Below are 14,015 nucleotides of genomic sequence, written 5' to 3'. Positions count from 1 at the left end.
CTACCACTCTGAACGGCAGTAGTCTGGCACGTATCACGATGAGGACTGAACCGGTTAAGATGCGGTTGTCGGGGAATCATTCTGAGATGATTTCATTCTTCATTCTGCCGTCTTCCCATGTTCCTCTGGTCCTTGGATACCCCTGGCTGAAGGAACACAATCCCACGTTCGATTGGGTGACGGGCAAGGTAACGAGTTGGAGCCTTGATTGTCATGCTAACTGTCTCAAGACTGCCTGCCCCCATTCGGTTCCCAGTCAGGTGATTGAGGCTAAACCCCCAGATTTGTCCCTGGTTCCCGAGACATATCACGATTTGGGGGAAGTGTTCAGTAAGCAGAAGGCTCTGTCACTCCCTCCCCACCGACCATATGATTGTGCCATCAACCTGTTCCCTGGAGCTGTCTACCCCAAGGGAAGGTTATACAGTATCTCCCGACCTGAACGTGAGGCTTTGGAGACCTACATCAAGGAGTCCCTAGCTGCTGGTCTCGTTCGTCCCTCGTCATCACCCCTGGGGGCAGGATTCTTCTTTGTGGGTAAGAAGGATGGCTCTCTTCGACCGTGTATTGATTATCGGGGGTTGAATGACATCACGGTCAAGAACAAGTATCCCCTGCCCTTGATGAGTTCTGCCTTCGACTCCTTACAGGGTGCTACGGTGTTCACCAAGCTAGACCTACGCAATGTCGTATCACATGGTCCGGATCAGAGAGGGGGACGAGTGGTTGACGGGTTTCAATACACCGATGGGTCACTCGAGTATCAGGTGATGCCGTTTGGACTGACCAATGCTCCAGCGGTATTCCAGAGTATGGTGAACGACGTCCCTGAGAGATATGATCGGTCTCTTTGTGTTTGTTTACCTGGATGACATTCTGATCTTCTCGAAGGAACCTTCCGACCACGTCCAGCATGTCCGGCAGGTTCTGCAGCGATTGTTGGAGAATCGCCTGTTCGTGAAGGCCGAGAAGTGCGAGTTTCACGCCCACACGACATCCTTTCTCGGGTACATCATCTCCAGGGGAGAGATTAGGATGGACCAGGAGAAGGTTAGAGCGGTTCTGGAATGGGCCCAGCCCGGTACGAGATTGCAGCTCCAGAGATTTTTGGGGTTTGCGAATTTCTACCGCAGATTCATCCGGGATTACAGCCGTGTGGCCGCTCCGTTAACTGCCTTGACTTCCAGTATCAGGACCTTCAAGTGGAATCCGGAGGCGGATCGAGCGTTTCTGGATTTGAAGAGGCGATTCACCAACGCACCGATTCTCTCTCAACCGGACACGGCCCGTCAGTTCGTCGTTGAAGTGGACGCGTCTGATGTGGGAGTTGGCGCCATCCTGTCGCAGCGATGCTCCACGGACAGTAAACTCCATCCCTGCGCCTACTACTCTCGTCGCCTTTCGCCTGCGGAGAGGAATTACGATGTGGGTAACCGGGAGCTTCTCGCGGTGAAACTTGCCTTGGAGGAGTGGCGCCACTGGTTGGAGGGGGCGGAGCAACCGTTTATTGTCTGGACTGACCACAAGAATCTTGCTTACGTGCAATCAGCTAAACGTCTCAACTCCCGTCAGGCCAGGTGGGCGTTGTTTTTCGGACGATTCAAGTTTTCCCTGACGTTCCGACCTGGATCTAAGAACGGCAAGGCGGACGCCTTGTCCCGGATGTTCTCCAAGACGGAGGAGAGTGGGTCCAAGACCGAGACAATTCTCCCCCGGAACTGCGTCGTGGGAGCAGTTATGTGGAAGATTGAGGAGGAGGTGCTGGCGGCCCTTCGGACTCAGCCCGGTCCCGGTAACGGTCCACCCGGTCGGTTGTTTGTGCCTGAGTCGGTTCGTCCTGCTGTCCTCAAATGGTCCCACGCCAGCAAGATGGCTTGTCACCCTGGCGTGGCTCGGACAATGGCGTTTCTTCGCAGACGTTTTTGGTGGCCTGCCATGGCCGAGGATACTCGGGGTTTTGTTGCTGCCTGTCCAGTGTGTGCGCAGAATAAGAGTACCAATCGGCCCAGCTCTGGACTACTTCACCCCCCTTCCTATTCCCCGGCGACCATGGTCGCATCTGGCCCTGGACTTCGTCACTGGGTTGCCCGCTTCTGAGGGGAACACGGTCGTTCTGACTATCGTGGACAGATTCAGCAAGTTCGCCCACTTTGTGCCAATTGCCAAGCTTCCCTCTGCCTCGGAGACGTCCGAGATCCTGGTTAGGGAGGTTTTCAGGGTCCACGGTTTGCCCAGTGATATCGTTTCCGACCGTGGCCCTCAGTTTACCTCTGCTGTCTGGAAGTCCTTCTGTTTGGCCATTGGAGCTACAGTCAGTCTCACATCTGGTTTTCACCCCCAATCCAATGGTCAGGCGGAGAGAGCCAACCAGAAGATGGAATCCACGCTACGCTGCCTGGTCTCTTCCAACCCCACCTCCTGGGTCTCTCAGTTGCCTTGGGTTGAGTATGCCCACAATACTCTCCCTACATCTGCCACTGGGATGTCTCCCTTCCAGTGCCTGTATGGCTACCAACCTCCCCTGTTCCCTGCTCAGGAGAAGGAGCTCTCAGTGCCTTCTGTTCAGGCCCATATTCGTCGTTGCCACCGGACCTGGCATCGGGCCAGAAAGGCACTCCTTAGAGTTTCGGACCGGTATCAGCTCCAGGCGAATCGTCGCCGGATCCCCGCTCCCACCTATTCCATCGGAGATAGGGTCTGGTTGGCCACACGGGATCTTCCGTTACGGACTGAGTCTAGGAAGTTGTTACCGAAGTTCATTGGTCCGTTTGTGGTGGAGAAGGTGATCAATCCGGTGGCAGTTCGACTCAAACTCCCGAGGACGCTCAGAGTCCATCCCACCTTTCATGTCTCCTGCCTCAAGCCTGTTTTCCTCAGTCCTCTGTTGCCTCCTCCGCCTCCTCCTCCTCCTCCTCGGATGATCGGAGGTGGTCCTGCCTACACGGTGCGTCGCATCATGGATTCCAGACGGCGGGGCCGGGGTTTCCAGTATCTCGTGGACTGGGAGGGGTAAGGTCCTGAAGAGAGGAGTTGGATTCCGCGGCGACAGGTCCTAGATGCTGACCTCATCAGTGACTTCTACCGCCTCCATCCTGGCGCTCCGGGAGTCCGCCCGGTGGCGTTCAGTCGGAGGGGGTACTGTAACGATCCCGGCAGTCTGAGTCGGGTCCTGTCTGGTGACTAGTTTTTCTGTTCGTGATCTCCAGTTTCCCGAGGGTTCGGGAACGCTCCGGGAGCTCTCTTGATTTCCGCACCTGCATCCCATCAGCAATCTGCACACCTGGTCCTGATCATCACCCTTCTTAGGCTCTGGCCTAACATCCATTCCCTGCCGGATCGTTAGCCATGAACAGTAGGTTTACCAGAGTATCAGTCTTAGAGCCTAGCGTTAGTTTTGTTGTTTTTGCACCTTGTTGGTTTGTTGCTTACTTACCCCCGTTTTGTTCCATCTGCAGTCACCCGTCCGGAACCTTCATCCAACCTCTGCCTGGTGGTCGGCGGCTGCCGACCCAGGATGGGATCAACCACTGCACCCCCAACAACTAATCAACGCCGCCCGCTCTGTTCCCTGGATTATTCAGCATCACTCTTGAATTTGTAATAAACACTCACCTTCGTTTCAACTTACCTTGTCCTGGTCTGCTTCTGGGTTCTGGCTTAGCAACTCGTGACAGCTTTGTTCTTTTTTTGACTGAGAAATGTATTTGAAATGTAAACCAATCAGGGTTTAGACCAGGGCATAGCACTATTATAGCCATCGTATTAGTTGTGAATGACCTTGTCAATGCTTTGGATGCTAAAATGAGTTGTGCTGCTTTGTTTATAGACCTGTCTAAGGCCTTTGATACTGTTGATCATGGTATTTTGTTTAAGAAACTGTCATCGATAGGCCTTGGCTCTGCCGCATGTCCTTGGTTTCGTGACTATCTTAGAGACAGAACTCAGGCCATTGTGTTGGATGGAGTTAAGTCTGATTTTCTTGAGGTACATAAAGGTGTTCCACAGGGATCAATATTAGGACCTGTTCTTTTTACGATTTACATAAATGCTATTGGTCAATTTGTTAAAAATTGTGATCTTCATTTGTATGTGGATGACACTATTATGTATGCAATTGCTCCAACTGTTGATTTACCTGTGTCAAGGTTACAGTCTGATTTTTCAGCTCTTCAGGAAGCCCTTACGAATTTAAAGCTTAATACAGGCAACTAAATACATGCTGTTTTCAAAGTCACGTAAAAGTATCTCAGTTGGGTTACATCTTCACTCCTTGAATGGTTCTGTAATTGAACAAGTCCCTACATCCAAATACCTTGGTAATTGGGTGGACAATGATCTATCGTTTAAGAAACATACAAATACCTTGGTAATTGGGTGGACAATGATCTATCGTTTAAGAAACATACAAATTAGCTTGTTAAGAAGCTTAAATGTAAAGTGGGTTTTTCTTTGGCTAGAAGGAAGACAATTGTATCATCAAACTTTTCAACCTGTTCTTGACTATGGCGATACACTCTACCAAAGTGTAACTGACCTAAAATCTCTACTCTAAAATCCCCTGATTCTGTTTATCATAGCGCCCTTTGTTTTATTACATCTGACAGTTTTAATACTCATCACTGCATCCTTTACCAAAAAGTTGTCTGGACCTCTTTAAAGACACATACAGTTGAAGTCGGAAGTGTACATACACTTAGGTTGGAGTCATTAAAACTAGTTTTTCAACCACTCCACAAATGTATTGTTAACAAACTATAGTTTTGGCAAGTCGGTTAGGACATCTACTTTGTGCATGACACAAGTAATTTTTCCAACAATTGTTTACAGACAGATTATTTCACTTATAATTCACTGTATCACAATTCCAGTGGGTCAGAAGTTTACATACACTAAGTTGACTGTGCCTTTAAACAGCTTGGAAAATTCCAGAAAATGATGTCATGGCTTTAGAAGCTTCTGATAGGCTAATTGACATAATTTGAGTCAATTGGAGGTGTACCTGTGGATGTATTTCAAGGTCTACCTTCAAACTCAGTGCCTCTTTGCTTGACATCATGGGAAAATCAAAACAAATCAGCCAAGACCTCAGAAAAAAAATGGTAGACCTCCACAAGTCTGGTTCATCCTTGGGAGCAATTTCCAAACGCCTGAAGGTACCACGTTCATCTGTACAAATAATAGTACACAAGTATAAACACCATGGGACCACGCAGCCGTCATACCGCTCAGGAAGGAGATGCGTTCTGTCTCCTAGAGATGAACGTACTTTGGTGCAAAAAGTGCAAATCAATCCCAGAACAAACGCAAAGGACCTTGTGAAGATGCTGGAGGAAACAGGTACAAAAGGATCTATATCCACAGTAAAACGAGTCCTATATCGACATAACCTGAAAGGCCGCTCAGCAAGGAAGAAGCCACTGCTCCAAAATCGCCATAAAAAAGCCAGACTACAGTTTGCAACTGCACATGGGGACAAAGATCGTACTTTTTTGAGAAATGTCCTCTGGTCTGATGAAACAAAAATGGAACTGTTTGGCCATAATTACCATCGTTATGTTTGGAGGAAAAAGGGGGTCGCTTGCAAGCCGAAGAACACCATCCATAAGCACGGGGGTGGCAGCATCATGCTGTGGGTGTGCTTTGTTGCAGGAGGGACTTGTGCACTTCACAAAATAGATGGCATCATGATAATAATAATAATTCTCTCTACTATTATTCTGACATTTCAAATTTCTTAAAATAAAGTGGTCATCCTAACTGACCTAAGACAGGGAATGTTTACTAGGATTAAATGTCAGGAATTGTGAAAAACTGAGTTTAAATGAATTTGGCTGTGTATGTAAACTTCCGACTTCAACTGTATATATACAGTGGGGAGGACAAGTATTTGATACACTGCCGATTTTGCAGGTTTTCCTGCTTACAAAGCATGTAGAGGTCTGTAATTTTTATCATAGGTACACTTCAACTGTGAGAGATGGAATCTATATATTTTTTGTTGAAAATCACATTGTATGATTTTTAAGTAATTTGCATTTTATTGCATGACATCAGTATTTGATACATCAGAAAAGCAGAACTTAACATTTGGTACAGAAACCTTTGTTTGCAATTACAGAGATCATACGTTTCCTGTAGGTCTTGACCAGGTTTGCACACACTGCAGCAGGGATTTTGGCCCACTCCTCCATACAGACCTTCTCCAGATCCTTCAGGTTTCGGGGCTGTCGCAGGGGCAATACGGACTTTCAGCTCCCTCCAAAGATTTTCTATTGGGTTCAGGTCTGGAGACTGGCTAGGCCACTCCAGGACCTTGAGATGCTTCTTACGGAGCCACTCCTTAGTTGCCCTGGCTGTGTGTTTCAGGTCGTTGTCATGCTGGAAGACCCAGCCCCGACCCATCTTCAATGCTCTTACTGAGGGAAGGAGGTTGTTGGCCAAGATCTCGCGATACATGGCCCCATCCATCCTCCCCTCAATACGGTGCAGTCGTCCTGTCCCCTTTGCAGAAAAGCATCCCCAAAGAATGACTGTCAGCAGTGAGGCAGGCTGTTGCTGAGTGAGTGGTGGGGAGGGCCGGAGGGGTGTGTGTGTGTGTGTGTGTGTGTGTGTGTGTGTGTGTTGAGAAAGCGCTACTGTTATTGGCTGAGTCACGTGAGAGAGAGGAGAGAAAGCAGCACGCGTGCACGGTGTGACAACGTTTTACCAGTTGTAGGTAGGCTATTTAGATTGTCATTATGGAGACACCTATTTCTAACCCTTTTCCCATAAAACATAATAATACGCTAGAACTGATGCACAACAAGAAATAATGGAGACAAAGCACTGGAAAACGACTTTGGCTGCACTAGAGCGCATTACATACATTCGCTTGGAGGTGGTTTAAACTGCATTCTAATGTTGAATGCTTAAAGAAAATGGTATTAAGCTAAGTGCTTTATGCATGCTCCGTTTTTGGGTCTCTGGGGCTGCCCGAGTGGAAATTTGAAATGGAAGTTATGGAACTCCCTCACGTGGTTCTTTTTATAGGGAAAGTCCTCAATGAAACTGACATTAGGCTAAATGTGGAGAGTTATAAATTTGCCTCTGTTGGCCATCAAGTAGCCTATTAATGTATATGCCATTGTAGGCTACCATTTTATATATAAATATGTTGAAATGATGATATCACTGGAGTCATTGTAAATCAATTTGTGCCACTTGTGTAGCCTACCTGGAGCTGGCAATGTAACGCAGGCCCGGCAACACGAGGGGGCAAAAGGGGGCAATGCCCCCTTAGTTGGAATATTGTGTCCCCTCAGTTTTGTATCCCTTTTCTGTCCCACAATCTGCCCCCTCCGTCATGACCAACCAATTTGTTGTGTATGCTTCATTCATGCAACTCCCTTGCACGCATCATACACAATGTGGTCCTCTGTAGCTCAGCTGGTAGAGCACGGCGCTTGTAACGCCAAGGTAGTGGGTTCGATCCCCGGGACCACCCATACACAAAGAAATGTATGCATGCATGACTGTAAGTCGCTTTGGATAAAAGCATCTGCTAAATGGCATATTATTATTATATATTATATACACACATCATACACATTTTACCAGTTGAAAAAAAACTAATTTTGATTGGCCTTCACAGTAGAAGGGCGGGGTCAATTTGATAGGTAGGTAGCTGATAGCATGATGGACATTAGAAAGTGGCTTCGCCAGGGCACAAAGGCAGCATCCGATCAAAGCAGCGGGGAGGGGGAGAAGCCTGCCACAGAGGCCAAGGCCGCTGAGCCGACGCTAATCACCGAGGCCAAGGCCGCCAAGCCCAGCAGCAAAGGCACCTGCTCAACCGTCTTGCAGCCGGGTGACATAGGAGGTAACCAACCTGAGGAGGGGCCTGCAGCCGCCAAGATCGAACTTAGCAACAGCACCGCCAGGATATTACAAGCACCGACGCCTCCATTAGTGCCTGACGACCTCGGTGATGAGGAGCTGAGAGAGATTTTTTAGTGGACTATGAGATAAAACTGAGTTAATCACAAACATATAGTTAGAATTTTCTGTTGCTAGGCAGGAATTTAATTGGTTCATTTCACTGTGTGTGTGTGAAGTGGGAATCTGACCTAGGGTCGAATTGCCCGCTTTTACTTAAATTCATGGCTGTCCTACCTTATCAGAGACTGAAACCAGACTGTGGCCTTTTGCCCCTCTCCTCAAACAAACTAAACATGAGTGTTTTTGCAAGATAAGGGATTGATTGATTGTATTACTATTGATTCTGAACTGAATGAAAGTCTAATTTAACCGCCATCACAGAAAAAGGAAGTGGGTGGAGCAATAAAGAGCGGGAAACTGAAGAGGGAGGGGTTTTGAGCTAGAAGGGATGAGAATGGGACTATATAGATGGGGAGCAAAAAGAGAGAGGGGGCCCTAATCTGCAGATTAGCCTGGCTTTGTTGAAATTGTAATAAAGTCATTCTTGATTCTACAAAAACTCTGGAAGAACTTTGATTTTTAATAGTATAGTGATTATTTCCACAACATAATTGGCGCCCAACGTGGGGCTGGAAAGAGATTGTTGAGTGCTTTGCCATCGGAGGAGGTTTTGACGAATCACACAGATACAGTGGCCACTGTTAAACAAGGTAAGCAACGTTCTTACTTCTAGCATAAAAAAGCTGTGTGTTTCGATCAAGCTGAATCTGAGGGTGAGGTACGGAAGCGGTCTCTCCAGCATAAAGGACTAAATTTAGCAAAAGTACAGAGTTTTTGTTGGAATGAAAAATAAGCATGCATGCAATGTTATTGTAGAGAAGTGTAAATAAGTTTAAGCAGGCTAGCATAGACGTGGCTAGTAGAAGAAGTAGGCTAGCATAGAAGCAGGCTAGTAGAAGAAGCAGGCTAGCATAGAAGCAGGCTAGTAGAAGAAGCAGGCTAGCATAGAGGCAGGCTAGTAGACAAGCTGGCTAGCATACACGCAGGCTAGTAGAAAATAAGTGTGTCCTGATTAGAAGAAAATCAGAAGGTGTGTGTGTGTCCTGATGAGAAGAAAATCAGAAGGAGTGTGTGTCCTGATTAGAAGAAAATCAGAAGGTGTGTGTGTCTTTTCCCGGAGGGGTATGATAAATCTTGTTGGAGGAACAGGTCACGTGTACGGTTGTGATCATATGACATCCACACATTGTATTTCGGTCAAGCTTTTAGGGGGTCATTATATTTGGGAAAGTTAGACGTAATGTAGGATTATGGTCAAATTGACCATAGTGAAATGTCAAATGTTGATAGGGTTAACATTCCAAATTTGGGCACTATTATAGAAGAAAATGTTCCTTCATTTGAATTCCATGCTGTCACAGTCACTAGCCCATTCAAGCTTAACATCCTTATCATTTATCGCCCTCCAGGTTCCCTTGGAGAGTTCATCAATGAAGCTTGACGCCTTGATAAGTTCCTTTCCTGAGGATGGCTCACCCCTCACAGTTCTGGGTGACTTTAACCTCCCTACGTCTACCTTTGACTCATTTCTCTCTGCCTCCTTCTTTCCACTCCTCTCCTCTTTTGACCTCACCCTCTCACCGTCCCCCCCTACTCACAAGGCAGGCAATACGCTTGACCTCATCTTTACTAGATGCTGTTCTTCTACTAATCTCACTGCAACTCCCCTCCATGTCTCCGACCACTACTTTGTATCCTTTTCTCTCTCGCTCTCCTCCAACACTACTCACTCTGCCTCTACTCAGATGGTAATGCGCCGTCGCAACCTTCGCTCTCTCTCTCCCGCTACTCTCTCCTCTTCCATCCTATCATCTCTTCCCTCTGCTCAATCCTTCTCCCTCCAATCTCCTGATTCTGCCTCCTCAACCCTCCTCTCCTCCCTTTCTGCATCCTTTGATTCTCTATGTCCCCTATCCTCCCGGCCAGCTCGGTCCCCCCCTCCTGCTCCGTGGCTTGACGACTCATTGCGAGCTCACAGAACAGGGCTCCGGGCAGCCGAGCGGAAATGGAGGAAAACTAGACTCCCTGCGGACCTGGCATCTTTTCACTCCCTCCTCTCTACATTTTCTTCCTCTGTTTCTGCTGCTAAAGCCACTTTCTACCACTCTAAATTCCAAGCATCTGCCTCTAACCCTAGGAAGCTCTTTGCCACCTTCTCCTCCCTGCTGAATCCTCCCCCCCCCCTCTCTGTGGATGACTTCGTCAACCATTTGACGACATCCGATCCTCGTTTGTTAAGTCAAATGACACTGCTGGTCCTGCTCACACTGCCCTACCCTATGCTTTGACTTCTTTCTCCCCTCTCTCTCCAGATGAAATTTTGCGACTTGTGACGGCCGGCCGCCCAACAACCTGCCCGCTTGACCCTATCCCCTCCTCTCTTCTCCAGACCATTTCCGGAGACCTTCTCCCTTACCTCACCTCGCTCATCAACTCATCCTTGACCGCTGGCTATGTCCCTTCCGTCTTCAAGAGAGCGAAAGTTGCACCCCTTCTCAAAAAACCTGCACTCGATCCCTCTGATGTCAACAACTACAGACCAGTATCCCTTCTTTGCTTTTCTCTCCAAAACTCTTGAGCGTGCCGTCTTTAGCCAACTCTCTTGCTATCTCTCTCAGAATGACCTTCTTGATCCAAACCAGTCAGGTTTCAAGACTGGTCATTCAACTGAGACTGCTCTTCTCTGTGTCACGGAGGCTCTCCACACTGCTAAAGCTAACTCTCTCTCCTCTGCTCTTGTCCTTCTAGACCTGTCTGCTGCCTTTGATACTGTGAACCATCAGATCCTCCTCTCCACCCTCTCCGAGTTGGGCATCTCCGGCGCGGCTCACTCCTGGATTGCGTCCTACCTGACAGGTCGCTCCTACCAAGTGGCGTGGCGAGAAGCTGTCTCCGCACCACGTGCTCTCACCACTGGTGTCCCCCAGGGCTCAGTTCTAGGCCCTCTCCTATTCTCGCTATACACCAAGTCACTTGGCTCTGTCATATCTTCACATGGCCTCTCCTATCATTGCTACGCAGACGACACACAACTAATCTTCTCCTTTCCCCCTTCTGATAACCAGATGGCGAATCGCATCTCTGCATGTCTGGCAGATATATCAGTGTGGATGACGGATCACCACCTCAAGCTGAACCTCGGCAAGACGGAGCTGCTCTTCCTCCCGGGGAAGGACTGCCCGTTCCATGATCTCGCCATCACGGTTGACAACTCCGTTGTGTCCTCCTCCCAGAGTGCAAAAAGCCTTGGCGTGACACTGGACAACACCCTGTCGTTCTCCGCTAACATCAAGGCGGTGACCCGATCCTGTAGGTTCATGCTCTACAACATTCGGAGAGTACGACCCTGCCTTACACAGGAAGCGGCACAGGTCCTAATCCAGGCACTTGTCATCTCCCGTCTGCATTACTGCAACTCGCTGTTGGCTGGGCTCCCTGCCTGTGCCATTAAACCCCTACAACTCATCCAGAATGCCGCAGCCCGTCTGGTGTTCAACCTTCCCAAGTTCTCCCACGTCACCCCGCTCCTCCGCACACTCCACTGGCTTCCAGTTGAAGCTCGCATCTGCTACAAGACCCTGGTGCTTGCCTACGGAGCTGCGAGGGGAACGGCACCTCCGTACCTTCAGGCTCTGATCAGTCCCTACACCCAAACGAGGGCATTGTGTTCATCCACCTCTGGCCTGCTGGCCCCCCTACCTCTGCGGAAGCACAGTTCCCGCTCAGTCTAGTCAAAACAGTTCGCTGCTCTGGCACCCCAATGGTGGAACAAGCTCCCTCACGACGCCAGGACCCCCAAAAAAAAAAAAAACATATTGTAAAGTGGTTATCCCACTGGCTATAAGGTGAATGCACCAATTTGTAAGTCGCTCTGGATAAGAGTGTCTGCTAAATGACGTAAATGTAAATGTAAAGTGAGGGGGCTATTTTATAGGTTTGGGATAAGATAAGGGAACAAAGGAAAATAAGAGTATAAGACGAAAGCACAGGGGAGCGAGTGTCTTATCTTAATGGAGAGGGAACCGAAAAAGGCTGGGTTAACTACACCACCACCATACACAGAAGGGGGGCAGTATTCTCAGGTCACAGGTCTAGTCTCAATAACAGGGAATGTAGAGATAGAAGAAGAAAAAGGGAAGCAACAGGTTTCCATACCAAAAAGAGGAGAAAAATCACATTTAGATATAGACTGTTATGGAGGGCTGAGGGGCATGTTAACGGGACTGGAAAATTATGGGATAGATGAAAAAGAGTATGATGGGAAAAAAGGTGTGGAGAATACAAGTGATGAGGAAGGTGAAGAACTAAGACAGTATGCTGAACAAAGTGACGACTATCAGAGCAAGGAGCCACGGGAGGCAAAACTGTAGTAACAGAATTAGGTGAGGCACTATACGCTCATCTGGAAAAATCTAATTTAACAAACAGAAGGACAATAAAAAAGCCAGAAAAGTATGGAGCTCAATATCCCATTTTGGTAAAGGGGACACAGGTTCACTATGTGCCCTGGGGATCGCAGGACCTGGAAGTGTCACGCCCTGACTCAGGGGACGCTTAAATGTTGAGTCAGGGTGTGTATATTCTTTGTTGTGCGTTTTCTATGTTTAATATCTAGTATGTGTATTTCTATGTTGGCCGGTGTGGTTCCCAATCAGAGGCAGCTGTCGCTCGTTGTCTCTGATTGGGGACCATACTTTAGCAGCCTATTGGCACTGTCTAGTTGTGGGATCTTGTTCCGTGTAAGGTATGTTGTGTGTGCTACCTTGGACTTCACGTTTCGTTTCTTGTTTTGTCATGTGTTTATTTGATTTAATAAACATGTACGTATATCACGCTGCGCCTTGGTCTGTCCCGTCATTCAACGATCGTGACAGGAAGGCCTGGTGACTAGACTGCCTAACCTGCATGCAGGAAAATGGATTAGAACATTTGAAGAACAGTGGGGAAGCTACTGGCGGTGGGAGACTTGAACGCAGTGCTGGCCAGGGTGGTGGGAGTGGCAAAAATGGAGGACCTGTTGCAGGCGGATGGCCTGGTACAGGCGGGGCGGAGGACGTTACTGGACGGAGTGACCTTTGACAGTTATAGGCCAGGACTATGGCACACTCTGAGAATGGAGTATCCAGCCAAAATAGACCCTAAAGCACTAAGAGGGGAGCCATTGGGGGATAAAGAAAACCTGGCAGGTTACCTGGAGGACCAGCTCAAGAGGTGGCGACAAGAAACAGAAAGATATCCAGATGGGGATCCACTGATGACAACACTGTTCGGGACATCATTGAAGGAAGCAATGCCAACGCCTGTCAGAAGCAGACTAGAAGATGTGGTGGGACTAACGTCAAAATCACACAAAGAGTTCTGCGACCATGTTATCCACGCAGTGGAGAAATACAGGAAGGACGAGCAGAAACTGACAGAGCAAGGGAAAGACATTCAAAGAAAACTGGCACAGTTGCAGTTGGAAGAGCTGACAAGAAAGGACAAAAAGAGCCCCAGTGATCACTCCAGCATGGCCAGAGGAGGGCGCCATGGCACCTGTTCTCCAGGGAGGTCAACAAATACCGCCTCAGCAGCAAGGCCAAAGAGCTCCTGCCTTACCAGTAGTGAATGTGTACACACAACAATCCCCTGGACAGTGGCAAAACAAGAATAATGAAAATCAAATAACACTGATTCCTTACACTGAGAAATTGACTGAATTTGTGACAGGGAAAAGTATTACATTGAGTGGGGTTAAAGAATCCTTCCGAGAGTCAAAGATAATGGATTCTGAAAGGTGACATGTAAATTGACAGTATGTATGGGTGACAGCGCGAATGAGGGTTACAAATAGTCAAATGGTGTATCACGCTGCATTTAAACAATCGCTGATGGGGATGAATTTGAGTGTTGTGGATTGTAGTAAATTGTTATGGGCGTCGAATGATGAGAATACTGATGGACAAAACCATCATCACATTAGTAAACTATTTTGGTAGAAGAGGGGCCACAGGGCATGTGGGAAAGTACAACCAACGAGGCAAGAGATAGCATATTTG

Source organism: Coregonus clupeaformis, chromosome 31, assembly GCF_020615455.1.
Source record: "Coregonus clupeaformis isolate EN_2021a chromosome 31, ASM2061545v1, whole genome shotgun sequence".
Taxonomy (NCBI): Eukaryota; Metazoa; Chordata; class Actinopteri; order Salmoniformes; family Salmonidae; genus Coregonus; species Coregonus clupeaformis.
This window is presented reverse-complemented; position numbering follows the sequence as displayed.